Source organism: Carassius carassius, chromosome 1, assembly GCF_963082965.1.
Source record: "Carassius carassius chromosome 1, fCarCar2.1, whole genome shotgun sequence".
Classification (NCBI taxonomy): Eukaryota; Metazoa; Chordata; class Actinopteri; order Cypriniformes; family Cyprinidae; genus Carassius; species Carassius carassius.
The window spans coordinates 46,222,464-46,243,068 of NC_081755.1; the positions used below are offsets into that span (position 1 = coordinate 46,222,464).

General features: G+C 37.5%; 1 pseudogene; it reads left to right on the top strand.

The window, feature by feature from the left end:
- Window positions 1–20,374, top strand: part of LOC132130348 (butyrophilin-like protein 2) — a 51,053-nt pseudogene extending 30,679 nt beyond the window's left edge.
- Window positions 20,375–20,605: the final 231 nt, after the last annotated feature.

Here is a 20,605-nt window from a genome sequence, read left to right on the forward strand (position 1 = left end):
AGTATCAACAAACTCATCTTTTCAATACAGAGGAAATGCAAAAGCTTCATCGGACGTGGCATTTAGATGTATTTACACACTGTTTAGTGCAGGACAAGAATGCATTTAACCTGCAGTTACAAATGCATGAATAATGTTTTGATATGCCAGACATAAAATGTTGAATGCTCATTTGATATTATAAAAACTTAATTATAAAAAAAAAAAATCAAAAGATACTTTAAATGTGAAATTAAAATGGCCAGTATGTGTCAGCAAGTCACTGTTAATAAGTGAGTCATTGCGATTGAACCAAATCATTTAAACGGTTGATTCATTCAGAAACGAAACACTGTCATGTTGCTCAGAGATGCAAAATTTTGCTTTGGTGGCTGTGTTTGGAATAAATTTTTGTTGTAGAAATAGAGCAAAAACCGGCAATATGGTGTCTAAAACGCAAGTCTCTTAGTTTATTGTCCTGTTGTAAAAAAAAAACAAAATAATAATATATATATATATATATATATATATATATATATATATATATATATATATATATATATATATATATATATATAAATATATATATATAAATATAAATATATATTTAATAAATATAAATATAAATATATAAATATATATATATATATATATATATCAGTGGCGGCTGCTGGTCTTTCAAAGAGGGGAAGCTCATTTTCGGCCTACATTATAACCCTCTGATGGTCTTCATTTGTAGTGACACTCGGGGTCTTTTTGACCCCAGACAATAACATTTCATTTTGTAATAGTAAAATATTTAAATTTTTTACAAATATAATTTTACTCTGTTCATTTATGTTTTTACTAAACTTTGTACAGTTTTTGGAGGATTTAAATCTTTTACATTTCTATAAATAAATAAATATTTATTTAAATAGGCTTTTTTTTTTTACAAAAAAAGAAAAAAGCATTTCAGGTAAAATTCACTTCATAAAAGACCCAGATTTCTAACTTTCATACATGGGGATACCATGGATAATTTTATAAGGTTTAATGTAAGATTTTTGCCCATTTTTGGGGAAATTCAGTTTAAAAATTGTAATAAATCACTTTAACCACTAGATGGCTATAGTGTGTGTGTCTGTGTGTGTGTGTGTGCTCGCACATTTTCAATCTGTCTTAGTTACCAATTCAATTTTGTGGTGGTTCTGCATTTTACAAATATCAAGAAATATTGCCGCAGTTTGTCTTTCGAATACACTTGAGAAATCCGCGATCATGGGACTGAGCGTGAAACAGCTTCACCGACTTCTTATGGTGCAGACCGCTGTCAGTCAAAAGGAGATCGACAGATCCTCCAATCATCACGCGGAAGCCCAGTCTTCATTCACCTCCAGAGACGCTGAGCGTCCATGGGCGGGACATAATCGCATCATTTATCCAATGACCGTCTAGCTTCGGAGCACTGAAAAAAACTGTTCAAAGCAGCCCCATTGAAGTCGCTCGGCTTCTTTAGGGAAATGCACTGTGACGCTACGGGAATGTATGAGAAGAAAATCGAGTCAGCCGACATGTAGCTGATTAACACAATACATAATACACAATAGTACATATTTGACAGTTGTTTTTTTTTTTTTACATTACGTGGGGTTGATGTCTTGTCGAGATTTTATAAACTGCTAGTTTGGTCTCCCTAGGCAAGCACAGCATACACAGCATAAATATGGGCAGGGGTTCACTTCATTTCCTTCAAGTTCAACTTCAGAATATGACGGGGTTTCGTTTTCAGCGGTGTCTGCACCACTAACGCCTGTTTTGTCCGTCTGCATCTTTCTTGTGATTTTAGCGCCAGTTTGCCCTCCTGCCCATTATTTACTGACATAGCTTCCAGGGAGCGATTTTTTTTTTACTCCGTAATTAATGTGTTTTAAAATGTAGCGAAGTACAATACTTCAAACAAAATATACTTAAGTAAAAGTACAATTACAGATTAAAAAAAATACTTAAAAAAGTAGAAGTACACAAAAAAGCTACTCAATTACAGTAACGCGAGTAAATGTAATTCGTTACTTTCCACCTCTGAACACCAGGTGTCTTCAATAATGGTCAATCATAACTCAATTAACTTAATTATCTCATTAACTTCAACTCTGCTTCAGTGTTACTTTTAACACTGCTTCAGTGTTTATATGAGTCCACACTCAGAGTGTTAAATTAACACTCCAGATTTTGCGGTGTAGAAGCGGCTGTTAATAAAAAACCTGCATAAGTGAGAAGAGAAATCTAGACAAATATCTTTTTGTTATCTGACTATGGGCAGTCTTTTCAATTTCCATTAAACTGAAACTAAAAAGATGGAATACTTGGGCATTTAACATCTGTTTTTGTTTTGCTGTAATTCCGCCTACTGACAATTTTCTCAATTTTATTTTCATCTGTTTTTATTTTTATTTTTTTCTAAACATGACCATGTATTTTATATTTATACAGGTGTGTAGTACATGTCATGTGTGTAATGCCTTCACCACATCTGTTAATAAATCTTTTAACACAAAATCTTTATTCAGCAAAAGCAATCTACTTTTATCTTTGAAATGAAAATATACAAATTACTGCATGCTTTGATTTAGCCATTTGTTATTCAACTACAAAACATTTTAATTGTTATAAGTTTGTAGAAAATAAGCAAAACATTGTTAAAGTACTGCAAGGGGGTCCGTGATGGACACTTCGTACCCTACCATATCCCAGAATCCCTTGTGTGCATATGACGACGGTGGCAGGTGAAAGTTCTGTGGAGGATTTCACATTGATATGTAAGTAGGTTATTGTATTTTCATTCACTCAAATACTTAGCGTATTTCTCTTTGTGTTTTTGAAGTTCTGTCATGCAAGAGATGTCTACAGATGTTTTAACCAAACTTTAGCACTGCAGTATTTTGTGTGCATGGCCTGCTGTGTCATATTTTCTATTGGTCTTTATATTTTTCATAAGTGGTTCCATTTTCTCTTGTTTTATTACTATTCTGGAGCGAGAGAGCCTGCTGGGAAAGACTTAAAAATACAAAGTTAATAGTATATATTTTTGCTGAAAATCATTGTGCTGAGGGGGCGAGTGGAGCTGCTCAGGGAGGACATCAAACTCCAGAGAGAGAGAGAAGAGCGCAAGTTTTCTCTTCTTAAGAGAATGCTTAACAAATACATTCTTCATTAGCCAAGAGATAACAGTAGAAAAAAATGTGTATATTACAGTTTTTCAATATCTTTTTTTTAAATGTCATATTGTCAATGGAAAAACCTAGTTTCTCTACTTTATTTTTGTGATGCAAGTTAAAAATGAAATGCATAAGTTGTATACATTTTTCTTTTTTAGTGTGTAATTTATTCGTAAATAAACCTGAGTACTTTCTGTACATTTTGTATTTTAGTTTTTCATATTCATGTGTAAATAAGAGTACTCATGTACATTGTAATATTTTTTTAATGCAGCTTATAATTTTTTTTTCACAAAACATTCTTTTATGTCCTTATTTTTTTTGTCCTGTAGAATTTTTTTACACATTAAAACAAATTGTTCTATACATAACTGAAAGTACTTTTTACCACCATTTACAGCATAGCTTAGGTTTAACGTCAGAAAAACAACATCAGTTTGAGCCCAGCGCTCGCTCCATGTGTTCTGGGGTCTTCAGGAGGTCAATCTCTTGGTGAATGGTCCTCAGCTACTCAGAGGACAATGGAGTGACAGGGGAACAAGGCACATGTCAAACACAAAATTTTCATTTTTGGCTGAACTGTCCTTTAAGTAAAAGTATTATCTTGTATAATCTAATATACTTAAGGTATTGAGAGTAAAACTGTTGGGTAGTTTAATCTACAACAATGCATCATGTTGTAAAAGAGCATATTTTTGTAGTGCTGCTGTCCAATGAGAAAGAAAAAAACCCTGTAGTACTTTATATTTGTACAAGTATGCTTAACAAATGTACTTTCTTACAGTTTTGAAAATGAAAGTAACAACATTTATTGTGAGAATATTAATACTGTACATTATTGCTAATTATATGAAATACTGCCTCTGCAGGACTGGGACCGGTCAGACAGAGCACTGTTAGCTGTCACAGCTGCCACTGAACATTAAGAAAAATAAATGAAACAAAAGTGTGCTAATGTATGTGGGAGTGTTCTAACTTGGGTGTATTCCAGAAAGCACGGTTAACTTGCCATACCCTTAACTTTTGGTTGATTAACCCCAAACCTTGCTTACTCAAAGTGTGTCGAAGTAGGTTCCAAAATTTTTCCGAGAATGAGACATTTGAGAATGTCTGAATGAGAATGAGCTTCAGACATTTGTTCTATTCGAACATAAGTGCCCTGCGAAGTGGACATCACAGGATATTCAGCCATGATTCCAGTTCGAAGCGAACGTAGCTATATGTTCCAATCAAAGTGCATTGAAGTGTGCAAGACGTGAATTTAAATTGTATTGATTTACAGAGGTATATGATGTCACAGTTGTCCATGTTTAAAGACGCTGCACAAAACAAATCAGTGAATGAATGTTTCGATTTGAGGTAAACTTCAACAGATTTCCCCTGCTCAGAGAGTAGGGAGCAATGAACATTTGAAAAACAGTTCATGCACGGAGTTCATTTCTAACGAGCTGATCATCTGAATCAGGTGTGTTAACAAAGAGAAACGTGCAAAATATGCAAAGCAGTGGGGTGCGAGGACTGGAATTGAGAACCGCTGCTATAAGAGGACGTTTTGCCTCCAGAGGAACCTTGGGCGATGTCAAGTGATTTTGAAACATGACATCTTCAAGCTACTCCCCTTCACCTTTACCAGTGAATATGTTCATATTCGTTTTGTTCATATTACATTGAGTTGTATATACACATTATTTGAATTAAATTAATTTGACAGACAGCATTCTGTCAACATCATTGGTCAACATCAGACAGCTGATGTTGACCAAGCTAGCGCCAACCAACGTAACCAGAGCTGCCAACTCTCAAGCATTCACCGTGAAACACACGCAATTGACTCTTTTCACATGCTTTCATGCAACACATCAATTTTCTCACGTACAGAAAACATACTTGCCAACCTTGAGACCTCAGAATTAGAGAGATATTCAAAGGGGGGGGGGGTATATAATCACACACACAAACAAAAAGAAGAAGAAGAATATAATTCATTTATTTGTACATAATTTATACATACATATTATGTACAATAACAACAACACTCCTCTACTGATGGTTGTATTTGAAGGTGCAATGCTTCACAGCCAGTAGCACAGCCCTTGAAGGAGTGTAGCTATGAGCAGCATCTGTGAAATTCAGTTTGCAGGCAGCATATCCCTTCCCCTTCGAGCTGTCCTGGATGAACGTGAATTCTTTTTTCCATTCAGTTAGGAATTTGCAGGCATATTTTCTCTTTTTATTCGCCATGTCTCTTCTTTCTTCCTTTTCCCCTTCTTCTGCTTCTTTTTCCGTTCTGAATTTGCCGCGCTTGACTTCGAGGTGTAACCTTTATTATTGTTCGGTCTGAAACGGCGGATGGTGTAGCAATATTGTTGTCCGGGTGGAAATCGGTAGAAATTCGGGAGAAAGGTCGGCCCGGGAGATTTTCGGGAGGGGCTTTGAAATTCGGGAGTCTCTCGGAAAAATCGGGAGGGTTGGCATGTATGACAGAAAAACCACGAAGCAAAGAGGACACAGAGACCAACAGACTAGTTAGAGCAGGTTACTTATGATATAAAAAAATGGGTAAGTTATAGATAGCTAATTATCAAACGCAGCTACGGTAAGCCATCGCTAACATTAGCACGTCTATAGAACAGCCTTCGATACATTTCTATGTTATAACTTCCCGAAAAAAAAATACACAAACATATAAAACAAACTTCTAGCGAAATACTAACAGCATCTAACTTACCAATCCAAAAGAAATGTTGCAAGTTCGGTGTCGAACCTCATTTCTTTCAGGTCCATCAGTTGTCTCCAGCGATTGAAAGCAGTGCCGATGTTTACTCTGGTTCGGCTCCTTTTCATATCGGATTTGATTTGTGATTCCGAGCGCGGTTGTTTCCCTGTAGCAGGTGGTGGTCTCTTGCCAAGGGCTTAAGTCATCCTTCCGCTCTCTTCCCTGAACTGAAATGAAGTAGTGGGCTGTACTTTCCACACGATTGACATCAGGTATAAGTACGCCCACAAGCCGTGCGAGTTATTCGTGTATTGCAGGTTGGCTGGTGGTTATGTTGCCCGCATACCGCCTCCCATGGCCGAAACTGGTATTACGACACCTGTCGGGCCGGGGCTAGTAATGCTAATGCTAATTAAGGTTGATATCTCTGCAGCACTATAACGACATTTTTTTAATGACATCATCGCCCTTATTTCTTCTCATACTTTTGATGCGTGTAGGTCATTTTTTGTATATTTTTACCTCAATTTTTGCAGATGGCACCTTTAAATGCAGGTACTGGTTCGGAGCTTACTTGAATAATGTAATGATACATATGAAAAACTGCAACGAACACACATAGCAATTAAAATGCTGACTAATATCTTACAAAGGTGCGGTTTTATGTAATTTATTGTCTTGGCCATGGTGATCAGGTCATGTAGACAGGTTTGCAAACCTGATTTTTAAGGCAGTTAACCATGAAAATAAAACGGAATAAACTGATTATAATTTTTTTTAGCATAGTACAGCTTAATCAGAACCTGCTCATCGGGATTAGCTGCATTTTATCAGATCTATCTAGACTAAAAGGAAGAAAGTAAATCAAGTTTCAACATATGCTCACAGACCTTCAATCAAAAAATATTTTCAGCTGAACATGGATCTGCTTGTGTTTGTTTCTGCGGCTGTTATTCTAGTTATATCTGATGGTATGTATAATTTTTTTTTTCTGCTAGTTCTGGAGAAAAAAAGCACAAAATGAACTCAAATAAATTGTTCAAGGTAGAAACACACTAAACAAAATTTGTTTCATTTATGTCAACATAATTTATATAGTTGTGTCGTGTAAAAATTAAATATACTGTGAATATTAAGAGCAAATTTAAATGAATCTCTATTTTATGCATTAAACATGTTTCTGATTTATTTAGCTTTTAGCACTTTAATTTATTTGAGACCTGACAATGAGATTTCTATACATAGATTTTATTAATTTATTCTGTCATAGTTCAAATTGTCCTCTATAATACACCTGTGGATATATTTCTAAGATTTTACTGCGAAGCATGTTGTTTATCTCGGGTTACATTTCCTGGTTGCTTTATCTGATCAGCTTAAAAATTTTTTATTAGGGCCCGAGTGGAATTGCTCCATTTCTTCTTCTTCTTCTTCTTCTACTCCTTCTCCTTTTCCTCCTCCTCTTCCTCCTCCTCATCCACCACCAAAGTGAATTGCATTTTTGAGGGCCTAAACATGCTCCAAAACTCACGAAACTTTGCACATGCATCAGAACTGGTGAAAATTTTCATCTGAAATAGGTTTCAGAAGTGGGTGTGGAAAAATGGCTTGATAGCGCCATCTGTAGAATTTCAACTGAGTGCACCTCGAGCTACGTTTTACGTGCATGCACGAAAATCAGTACACATGTAACAAACCATTACCTACAAGAAAGTATCATGGTACAAAATCCAGAACCAAACAGGAAATATGTTATTTTGAATTACATGTACGATTTTTGTGAGTTTTTGCCATTTCCATGCCTGTACTTTAAAAAACTCCTCCTACAGTTTTAATCGGATTGTCTTCAAATTTGGTGAGGGTCATCAAAAGACCTTTGTGGCATTAAATTGCGAAGATCTTGAGTTTTCGTCCAGGGTCTTGTTAAGTTGCTGTAACTCATGCATACAATGCCCAAACTGCCTCAAACGTCACAGGTTTTATAAGAGTCCTGGGGCCTCATTTATAAAGCGTGCGTACGCACAAAACGGGGCTGGAAACGTACGTACGCCAGTTCCCACGCAAAGGTTGTGATCTATAAAAAACAAACTTGACGGGAGAATGTGCGCACCTTTAAGCAAACTTTGAGCCGTGCGTACGCACATTCTGGAGACAAAGGGAATTGGCGACACCGATGGTGAGGTCGTGAACTGAAGTTAGATTGTAGAAAATAAATGTGAGAAGAACGATTATAAGAATGAATGACATTTAATTTTCACTCCATTTCATACGTTATATCCACATTATCATGAAGATTAAATCCAACAGTGTTATTTGTGCCGATTGTTTTAGGCTATATACATCTAGTAAAATCCAAACGTAATTCAAAATGTATTAAAAGTAAAATAAAATAATAATCAGCGCTGCCTTACAGTCACATTGTCCACAACGGGAGCACAGGAGGACATGGCGCGATACATGTGATAGCCTACAGAATAGCATGAAATACCCTTTTATTAGAGCACTGCAGAACACAGTGTAAAAAGGAAATATTTTCCTTAATGTACATAGCCTATATCATAAAATGTCAAAGTCTGCAAATACAGTCATGAAGCACAATCGCTACTCATCATCGGTCCTAACTATTACGGTGTTCATTACAAAACCGTCAAGAAGCATGTGTTCACTATAACATTTTCGTCTTAAATTTTCGCCCACAAATTAATTAAGTGATTTTGTCAAGGTGTTAACGATCAGTCTATTTGCTAGAAACATATAAATTCTCCGGTGACCCGGGTATGTAATGCTTCATGATGGCACTCCTGGCACTGTTGGAGGATTACGCTAATGGCAGAATAAGGAGAGAACGAGTTTTCAGGGACCATGATGATTTCCTGGCCCATGATGATGACTGGCTAATAAGCCGATTTAGATTCCCTAGAGCTGTGCTCTTGGATCTATGTGCTGAATTGGGTCCAGTATTAGAGAGGGCAACACGCCGGAACCATGCCATCCCAGTCCAAATACAAGTCCTCACCACTCTGGGGTTCTTGGCAACCGGCTGTTTCCAGCGGGAATTGGCAGACAGGTAAATTAATAATATAAAAAAACTATAAGTAATCCTCAAATTTGTCTCTAAGACCTTTTTGTATATGAAATAATTCTATTGGAATCTATCATCTCACCCTATAGGTCTGGTATATCACAGCCGTCCCTGAGTGCCATAATATCTGTCGTTTTAAATGGTATACTTAATATGGTTAGTCGATACATCAGGTTCCCCTACACTGTGCGAGAACAGGCCGAAATTAAAACGCAATTTGCAGCAATGTCTGGTTTCCCAAATGTAATCGGCGCAATTGACTGCACTCATGTTGCTATAAGGGCACCATCTGAAAATGAATTTGCTTATGTTAATAGAAAGCATGTGCATTCTATTAATGTGCAAATCATATGTGACTCCAACATGACCCTCACAAACATTGTGGCACGCTGGCCTGGTTCAACACATTATTCCTTTATCTTGACACATAGCAGTGTAGGGAACAGACTAAATGCAGGCGCAGTACGTGATGGCTGGCTTCTTGGTGAGTTTAACAATATTAAAAAGTAGAAACTGTAACAATTTTGTTTTTAATATAATTATAACCTGCAGGCGACAGTGGCTACCCCCTGAGACGCTGGCTCCTCACCCCATTTTTAAACCCGCAGAGCGCAGAGGAAACTCATTATAACGAGGTCCACTCTCGTGCCCGCGCAGTTGTGGAGCGTGCCATCGGCATCCTGAAATGCAGATGGCGTGCTCTGGATGCCTCGGGTGGCAGACTTTTATACCATCCAGCAAAAGTGTGCAAGATTGTCAGGGCGTGTGGTGTTTTGCACAATATAGCACTGAGAAACGGTATTCCTCTCCCTCTACCCCAGCATTACGACCCCGAGCCACAGCCCCCTGGCCGACAAGAGGGATATCAACGAGGTGCAAGAATCCGTGAGGATGTCATGCGGCGTTTGTAAAGAAAGACAAAACTCAAGGTTCATGTTTTAACTGCATCTTTTAATGATTGTGCAATTTCTTGCATCACTTCTCTCATCTGCCGTAGCTCATCTGCAACCCTGTTGACAGCGTTTATTGTCTCTCGCTGTAACTGCAGGACTGCGTCAGTGAGTACCCGACCACTTTTGGACGTGCCAGACGCAGAAGGGGCACTGCTTTGAGCCGGACGCTGTGCATCTGCATCTGAGAACCCCTCACCCTGAACCTCCTGTTCATTTACAGCTTCAGACTCCGGAAGGACTGGAGGACAAACAATTGGCAACATTTATCCATTTATCACCCCACACACTCAAATGTACAGCGTTAATGATTAAAAATCGGTTTAACCTTGCTCCTCTGTGGTTTCAGTCACGTCAGTGTCTCCCTCCTTTTCCGACACAATACCACACACGCTGACCTCCCCAATTATAGCCGCGATTTTGCTGTCCACTGATGTGAGATCAGCTGTACATGGGCCCCCACCAGTTGCAGCCACGCTCTGGCGGTGGGAGGACAGTTTTCTCTTTGCCTCCACCTTGAATGAATGAGAATCTTTATTTCACATATTTTGCATACTGTAAGCACATGTAAATAAAACTTTTTGAAAATCAATATTGCTATTTATATAGGTATATAGCCTAATAAAACACAAATGTAATATGTTGGTAAAAAAAAAATTTGTATACCTTCAGGTCGGACCATTTTTTCTTTAATTCTGCAACTGTCCGTTCTGTCCCACTGACACAATTGACGGCAGAAGCAATACTTTGCCACTCGCACTGCTTCTTTTTATTAGTGACCCCACTGCTGTGGCCACCAAATAACACAGTTTTCCGAGCCTCCACCTCCCCTACAAGTGTTTCAATCTCAGTATCTGAGAAATTACGTTTTTTTCCTCTTTTCTCACCTGTCGCCATTATTAAAATTAGGCTAACAGAAATGCACGTTTTCACTTTCTTGGATTAATTAATTGGCGGGTCGCATGCCAGTTTTCCAGGTATATATGGGATTCCACTCTCATTTACATGCTGATCAGCAATCATGAGGTGATTTGCATTGACTATTTATGGTTAAAAATGGGCGTGTACAGGGCGGGATATGAGGCTGGTTCACGTACGCACATCTGCGGGTGATCTGTGATTTATAAAGGGAACATTGCTTACAGGTGTGCGTACGCACGGTTTTATAAATCGGAATATTTTTTGGCGTACGCCATTTTTGGCTTTTGGGCGCACGTAAACTTTTAGTTAAGATCCTACGCATAGTTTTATAAATGAGACCCCTGGTCTGAACACATCTAAATTTATATTAAATTATATTCAACCATAATCACCACCGCAACCTGCTGGCAACAGGAAATTATTTGTTTTAAACTAAATAAAACATGCAATGTCCGTCCGGTCTGTCACAAATTTACATGTTTGGCATGAGTCTTGGCCTCAACTCATCTTAAGGCCAATATTGATTTATAGTCATAACACCAACTGCTGGCAAAAGGAATTTACTTGTTTTAGACTAACTTAAACATGCAATGTCCGATTTGCCCCAAACGTTACATGTTTGGTAAGAGTCCTGGCCTGAAGACATTTACATGCCAATATTCAGTTATAATCATAGTGTCACCTGTTGGTAGTAGGAAATGTGACACAAATATTTACCATTTTATAAGCATATGGCCCAACGTTCGCTGTTCTCCTATGGTCACCAGGTGGTGGTGAGCCAGGGGGGCGAGGGCGCTTTTATCGCTACTTGCAGCTTTCATTTTTTGTATTATTATTAAAGCATCTCTATTCAACTCTCAAGACCACAATTTGCTTAAAAAAAATTTTAGATATAGAATGTATCTGGTTACAAGGATAAAATGGGAAAGAAACATTTTGTAGAGATTTTAAGAAGATATTTTTAAGAAGAACCTAAGGAACTACTGTGCATTTCTACTTTTACATTCTGTAGATACTTAATCATGTATATAATGATAATTATCTCTGTAGGATTCCATTTACACTAGAACGGTGCTTCTCAGATCTGTCCTGGAGGACCCCTTGCCATGCACATTTTGTATGTCTCCCTAATCAGACACTCCCAATCTAGTTCTTGCGGTCTCTACTAATGAGCTGATAAGTGGAATCAGGTGTGTCTGATTAGGCAGACACAAAAAGATAAACACAAAAAGTGCAGGGCAGGAAGGTTTGGGAAGCATTGACAGAACAAACTGCAAACCAAGCATAAACCACAAAAGTCTTTGTTTCAGGGTTAGGTGTTCATGGTCCCTCTGGTCCTTTGGTTGCTTCTCGGGAATCTTCAGTCGTTTTGCCCTGTTATGTTGATGAACTCTTATCAATGGAGGATCTGGAGGTGGAATGGAGAAGAGCAGACTCAGAGACTCTGGTTCATCTGTATCAAGATGGTGAGAGTCGACCTGAGACCCAGCATCAGGATTATCATGATCGAGCTCATTTCTTTACTGATCAGATTCAACATGGAAACTTCTCCCTCCGTCTGGAGAATCTGACAGCTGATGATAAGGGACAGTACACCTGCAAAGTTTACAGTCAGCAGAATTTTGGTGAGATTGTGGTTGAAATAAAATGTTGGTAAGTAAATAAATCCAATTACTTATAGTAGAAATTCAGTCTAGTATTTCATTAAAATATTTGATGCTCATATTTAATGTTATTTTTATTCTTTCAGAGCGTTTGCTAGTATCAGGATCAGATCAGTACCTGTCTGCATATGATGGCAAGGACGTCACTCTGAACTGCTCTGTAGACTCTCACATCACACTTGAAGACATTGAAGAGGTTTCATGGAAGAAAACAAATGAAGATGAAGATATTCTAGTTCTTCTGTACCAAAACAACAAGACTTTTCCAGATTCATCACATTAGAGATACAGAGACAGAGTTGAGTTCTTCACTGCTGAAATCCCCAAAGGAAACTTCTCTCTCAGACTGAAGAGTGTCAGAACTGAGGATAAGGGAGTTTACATGTGTCGAGTGTTTGCTGGAGGACTTTTAGCCAATGCAATTGTTGTACTGGAGAGACTGGGTATGTCAGAGATAAATAAGTTGGCTGCCATTTTAATATTACATGACCTGCTAAATACTACCCACTTTATCCTGGTAAAATCTTTTTATTTGACACTATTATAAAAATAAATGAATACCGGGTTACACACCTGTAAATTGATTTTCTATACAGTAACATAAGTAAATGTTACAGCAACAGTATAAAGACATAACCTCAACCAAATTCCTTTTAGGCAAGTCGTGCCACTCGGCCGCCATCTTGGCAATGCCTCCGGGCAGCTATTTCAGACTAACAAGACCAGGCTCCTATCTTAATGAATAGGCAGAGAGTCAGAACTGCACTTTCACTGGTCACCTGGACATAAAAACTGCATTTATAGAAACCGCAGTAAAATATGATAAAAATCACTGAAAAAGTTTGATTTTGACTTTGCCCAAAAATTAGGTTTAAAACGCCTTTTTCCCCACAGGTTATACTTTTACTACGCATGCGCAAGGGTTCACGACACCAACTTCATTTACGTCTCTATCTAGAATGCTGGTGTCTTTTACTTAGAATGTAAGGTAACATATTTGTGGTCGATATAAAATGCTTTAACTGGTAGTCCGATGCCTTCAAGTTGTTATCATCCTCTTTGTGGATTCTGTCTGATCTTCCACACACCACAACTCTCCGTTGCCAAATCATCTCCGCTGTCGCAAAACCTCAACTGTGCGCATACGTCAGTGGAACCAGGCGATAGTCTCAAATGTTTCCCAACTTGACTGTTAAAAGCAGATGATTGGCTTTCCAGTGGGAGGGGCAGGACATGTAAATACAACCGCCATTTTTTGCCATTACGGGTTTTCCTTATATAGTTGTATTGAGGAAAAAAAACATCTTTCTCAATTAACGGAGTAATAAAGTTCGGCCAGTACATTGGTGGGTAGCATAGATATAATATACAGGTGCTGGTCATATAATTAAAATATCATCAAAAATTTGATTTATTTCACTAATTCCATTCAAAAAGTGAAAGTTGTATATTATATTCATTCATTACACACAGACTGATATATTTAAAATGTTTATTTCTTTTAATTTTGATGATTATAACTGACAACTAAGGAAAATCCCAAATTCAGTATCTCAGAAAATAATAATATTGTGAAAAGGTTCAATATTGAAGACACCTGGTGCCACACTCTTATCAGCTAATTAACTCAAAACACCTGCAAAGGTCTTTAAATGGTCTCTCAGTCTAGTTCTGTAGGCTACACAATCATGGGGAAGACTGCTGACTTGATAGTTGTCCAAAAGACGACTATTGACACCTTGCACAAGGAGGGCAAGACACAAAAGGTCATTGCAAAAGAGGCTGGCTGTTCACAGAGCTCTGTGTCCAAGCACATTAAAAGAGAGGCGAAGGGAAGGAAAAGATCTGGTAGAAAAAAAAGTGTACAAGCAATAGGGATAACTGCACCCTGGAGAGGATTGTGAAACAAAACCCATTCAAAAATGTGGGGGAGATTCACAAAGAGTGGACTGCAGTTGGAGTCAGTGCTTCAAAAACCACTACGCACAGACGTATGCAAGACATGGGTTTCAGCTGTTGCATTCCTTGTGTCAATCCACTCTTGAACAACAGACAGCGTCAGAAACGTCTCGCTTCAAAAAGGAATGGACTGCTGCTGAGTGGTCCAAAGTTGTGTTCTCTGATGAAAGTAAATTTAGCATTTCCTTTGGAAATCAGGGTCCCAGAGTCTGGAAGAAAAGAGAAGAGGCACACAACCCACGTTGCTTGAGGTCCAGTGTAAAGGTCAACACAGCCGTATAACAGGAAGTTTTAGAGCACTTCATGCTTCCTGCTGCTGACCAACTTTATGGAGATGCAGATTTCATTTTCCAACAGGACTTGGCCCCAGCACACAGTGCCAAAGCTGCCAGTACCTGGTTTAAGGACCATGGTATCCCTGTTCTTAATTGGCCAGCAAATTCGCCTGACCTTAACCCCACAGATTGGTACTGTGAAGAGGAAGATGCGATATGCCAGACCCAAGAATGCAGGAGAGCTGAAGGCCACTATCAGAGCAACCTGGGCTCTCATAACACCTGAACAGTGCCACAGACTGATCGTCTCCATGCCACACTGCATTTCTGCAGTAATTCAGGCAAAAGGAGCCACAATTAAGTATTGAGTGCTGTACATGCTCATACTTTTCATGTTCATACTTTTCAGTAGGCCAAGATCTCTAAAAATCCTTTCTTTGTATTGGTCTTAAGTTATATTAAAATTTTCTGAGATCCTGAATTTGGGATTTTCCTTAGTTGTCAGTTATATTCATCAAAATTAAAAGAAATAAACATTTGAAATATAACAGTCTCTTTGTAATGAATGAATATAATATACAAGTTTCACTTTTTGAAGGTAATTATTGAAATAAAAATGATGATATTCTTATTATATGAACAGCACCTGTACATGTGGAAGTCCACATCTTACAAAAGCCATATCAATGTTTTACAGGTTTTTCTGTTTCACACATAATGGTGTTGATACTCTGTATTTCTGCATCTGGATCTGCAATCCTGCTCTGCTGTCTGATCTACTGCAGATCATCTAATGAAGGTTTATAACAACAGGAATAATGATAATAAGAATATAATCTCTGAAGTTTAGTCAGACTGTCTGTATCAGATATCATTAAGTTTTATTTATTTATTTGTAAATTGACAGTTCTTCTCTCTGTTTGTAGGCACAACTCTGAAACTTCAAGTTTTGCTTGTCATCTGTCCAAACATGACTGTGTTTTTTACTTTCATCTTTTGGGGTTTCACTAAAAGTAAATATTTTACTTCCACAGTTGGGGGAACCAACATGCTTCTCTTACTTTAATTTGGTTATGTTTTATAATTGGTTGTAAATTGGTCAGATATGCACATTCAAGGTTAAAGGCCATGTTGCAGGTTAACCACCACTTTCGATTAATGGGTACATAAATCACTGAAGATATGTATATCATTTTTAAAATGTCTCAAAAATGGACTTAAAGACCAAGAGTTTTTGGTATTAACATTTTTTTTTTTACACAACTCTGTGATTACGTCACGTTGGGGAGAAGTCGAGGCAAGGTAGCCTCAGTCTAGTATGATGCCGCGTTCCAGGCAACCCGTAACCCGTGTTTTTCCAACCTTAAACCCGTGAAAGTGCACTGGAACTGCAATCAAACCCGTGACTTCCAACCCGTGAACTCGTGTCTCATACTAGATCGATGTACTCCGAGTTTCGAGGTCACACATTACGCGAAACAACGATGATAGCCCCTACTAATACTACTGCCTACGGATGCAGTGTTTATGCAAGTGGTACACGTTGAAAAAACGATTTTAGGTCAATGTAACGTTGCAATAAAAAAAATAATCTAGTTACAACTCCTTGCGCTCCGAAAGTTTGCCGGAACTTGCCTGGAACGGTACAAAGTCGTTAGTCGTGGTATGAAATAGGGATTACGAGCTCAAAAACCTGCCTGGAACGCAGCATCAGAACTATATCGACTGACTGGGATGAGGAAGAGGTGGCAAGCGCCAACATGTATGATGGCCTACAGCCGTGTAATTAAGAACCTGCCAGATGTGAGAGGGCAAATGAGGAATTGCCAATAACTGATGTCCGCCAAAGCCTATCCATGGTCCGAGGAGAATGAGTGGAGAGTTGGTGAAGTGTCCTGGTGAGTTGCTATCATTTAGCATCGCAGCAATGAGCACTGGAGCTAGTCTACGAGCAGCAGTCCACAATAACGACACACACACACACACAAATATATATAATGTTTTTTATTCATTTATTTATTTTTTATTTTAATTTTTTTTATACTGTCATTGAGTAGCACCGAGTGAAAAATCTACGTTTTCTTTATATCTAGTGGCAGTGATCATGACGTTAGTTCAGATAAGTACCGGTAACCTTTGTCATAGTGTGGTAGTACTGGTAGACTTTGTCTTTGTCATCTAGAAATAGAAGGCATCATGCTAACTATATGGACGTTTCTAAGCGTTTATCTCTTCCTCCGGTGAAAATGTTGTTGCAAACGTAGCCGCGTGTGTGCCGCTGTGTTTGGCAGGTGCTTGTGTGGGCGGTGTCGTCCCATGGAAACTGCGCTGAAAAGCTTGTGCTGTTGCGAAGTGAGTGCGTTTGGGTCGCTGTTGGTCGATATCTGTCTGTCTATCTATCTATCTATCTATCTATCTATCTATCTATCTATCTATCTATCTATCTATCTATCTATCTATATCTATGTATTTATCTATAATCTGCACTAACTGAATACTCACGTCTACTACTCGTCTCTCTAGTCTCTCTAAATGCTCTCAAGGCGGCTTTGGTAAATTCTCTCCCCAACGTGACGCAATGCATTGTGGGGGAAAGGAGACCGCTGTAAAATAGTACCTACTTTTTCGTATTATATTCTGTTTTGTGATACCCAACAACATAAAATACAATGGATAACAGTTTAAATGTTTATTACCAACAAGCAAATTGCACAAATTCATAAAAAAATTTACCTTGCAACACGGCCTTTAACATCAAGTCAGATTACATGCTGCCTCCTCTTTGTTTTGTGATATATTAATTTCACTTTGATTTCTTTTCAGGATTTTGGAATGAGATCATCATTTGCTGTGCTCTTTATATTCTGAAACCTCTTATGTTGTTGAATACTGCTCCATATCTAAGTAGTCTTCCATGTATGTTTTATTTTAAAACCATAGGAGAGCAGTCCATCTAAACATTTGCTTGATGAAGTGTTTTACTTCTGATGCAGATTTTAACATGCTGTATCCTTCGTTTTTACAGGCATTAGAAGATGGATTAAGCTTGTGAGTGTTGCTGTTGAATATGCTGTTTTTTCAATAGTTTTTTATACAGGTATGCAAAACAATATCCTATAAAAGAGCTTGTCCGTCATTTATGTATGTGCAGTTGCTGATGTTTGCAGTTAATCTTTTGTTAATCTGTCATGTGTCAGATTGAATCTGCAGCTATATTGCATGATCATACAAGCAGACTAATTATATATATATATATATATATATATATATATAGAGAGAGAGAGAGAGAGAGAGAGAGAGAGAGAATAACTAAAAAAAATTTATAAAGTCATATATCAACATCTCATATTATGGTGTTTCAAATCAAAATCTAACCTTCCATCGATGTCATACATGTCCACTGTAGCAGATACCAGGGCTTAAAGCAAGTTTATTACACATTTTGGGAGACAAAACTAATAAATAGACAAATTATATCAATAATCGTATTAGATATTATGAAAATCTTTCTAACTATTGCTCCAATTATTGCACTTATTTGTTCATTCTATCTATGTTGCCCCAAAAATGTATTAATATCCAAATTATAACCCATTTATAGATAGATTTGTGATTTTTTTTTTTTTTTCTTTATAAAGACAAATTTTGATTTGGGATTAAAGCAAAAATCCTAATGTTATTGCCTTTTCATGTCTATTCATATCCTTTCATAAAAATTGTTAAGACAAGGCATGATATTAATAAAATATCAATAAAAAAAATTATGTAGTGACTCTAAACTATGTAGTGACATGTTAAAATACTAAATTCACAAAACTGTTTCTTCCTGGTAGTCAGGAGGATATGGCTGTGAATGAAACTCGTCAATATTTGGTAACTTTTGGTGATGTCACTTTCACGTTATAGTTCTCTTTGTACGTATTTGGGGAATGAGTCTAAGTTATGCCGCAGAAGACAGAAACTTCATAACAGGCATCTTTGCAGTGGTGCTTCTGATGTATTCCTGCATTGTAATTAAAGGTAAGAATTTTCTAGATTTTAGGGAAATGTTTTTTGAACATGTGACATTCATTTAGGTGCTACAAACTAAAGGGTGTTTTAGTTACTTGGTTTGCACATGTGGATCATTAAACCGATTTGTCTATGTGGATCATTAAAGAAAGGAACAGGGATAAAAAAAAAAAGATAGACAAACCGTGAATGGGTTCTGTGCCCAAATGAAAGTGACAAGACATACCTCCAAGTATGGTGACCCATACTAAGAATTCGTGCTCTGCATTTAACCCATCCAAAGTGCACACACACACACACACAGCAGTGAATGAATGAACGAACGAACAAAAACAAACACACACACACACACACGGAGCAATGGGCAGCCATTTATGCTGCGGATACACACACACACACACAGACAGAGCAGTGGGAAGCCATTTATGCTGCGGCGCCCGGGGAACTGTTGGGGGTTCGGTGCCTTGCTCAAGGGCACGTAAATCGTGTTATTGCTGGCACGAGAATCGAACCCACAACCCTAGGGTTAGGACTCTCTAACCACTAGACCCCCCCCCCCCCCCCCAGTTTGCAAGCTTGTTTTCTTTTTTACAAGCACACAAACAAGTATAATAGTATAATAAATACCTAACATTTTATCAGCATCAACTGAATGTGCCTCCAAATAGATTCTATTTGTAGAATATTGCTAAATAAATTCATTACTCTTTTCATTTATTTCAATGATTTAAACGTTCATGCCATAAATCAAATAATAATCATAATAAATCCACTAATTTTTTTGAATTAATTTTATATTTTTATAGAACTCGCTGCTTTCAGAGATCAAAAGACATCTGAAAAGGACCAGCTGTGTGAAAAGATTATTAGTAAATTAATAGCTATAGCTGATTTATGCTATTATATTGTACCTTCAATGCAATTTATTCTCTTGTGTTATACATTTGGAGCATCAAGAGGTGGTTTAAGAGGAAGTTAACTTAAGTAAAATTTGACCAGTTTTAACACAATTTGACTTGTCCACAATAAAATGTATTATTTCCAAAATTTAGGGTTCTTAGTTTTGGGACCTTTAGTTATGGTGACAGTATTCAGTTGGCAATATGTATGTGGGACAAATTTCAAGTGTAAGTATGTGAAAATGTATTTATTCTTTTTCTTGATAGATAGATAGATAGATAGATAGATAGATAGATAGATAGATAGATAGATAGATAGATAGATAGATAGATAGATAGATAGATAGATAGATAGATAGATTTTTTTTAATGATCAATAATATAAGATAATTTATAAAAAGTAATTTTCCTTAGGTAACCCACTCACATGGAGGACAATATGGTTACTTTTCATGTTTGTGTCAAGTTTAGTAATGGTCTACTTCTACCTTACAACAATGAAAAGTGAGAAAGGTATTATATTTTTTATAAATAAGAAATCTTTAAAGAGCTAATTAAATATGTTGCAAAACAATAACTTGATATTTAGAAATGCATTGGTACAGTAGAGTCTACTTTTTATTTTCTTTTTATTTACAGATTACATTGAATGGGCCTGCATGGCTGGGTTTCTCCATTTATTAAGGGCAATGACATACCTCCCATATATATTAGATGATATTGTCATGATTCTGCCTTCTTGTCTCTGATTTTTCCTCTAGTCTTGTGGCAGGATCATGACAGGCCCATGTTTTATGTGCAAGCACATGGCCATTTGTTTGGGCCATGTGCTTGCGTTGTCTCGTTCCCTTGCCCCGCCCCCCTTGTTACCCTAGTTTTGTCTTCATTAATTTACCTGTTCCACCTGTTGTGTTCATTAGTAGCCTCCCTTTATAACCTCGTGTGTTTCTCT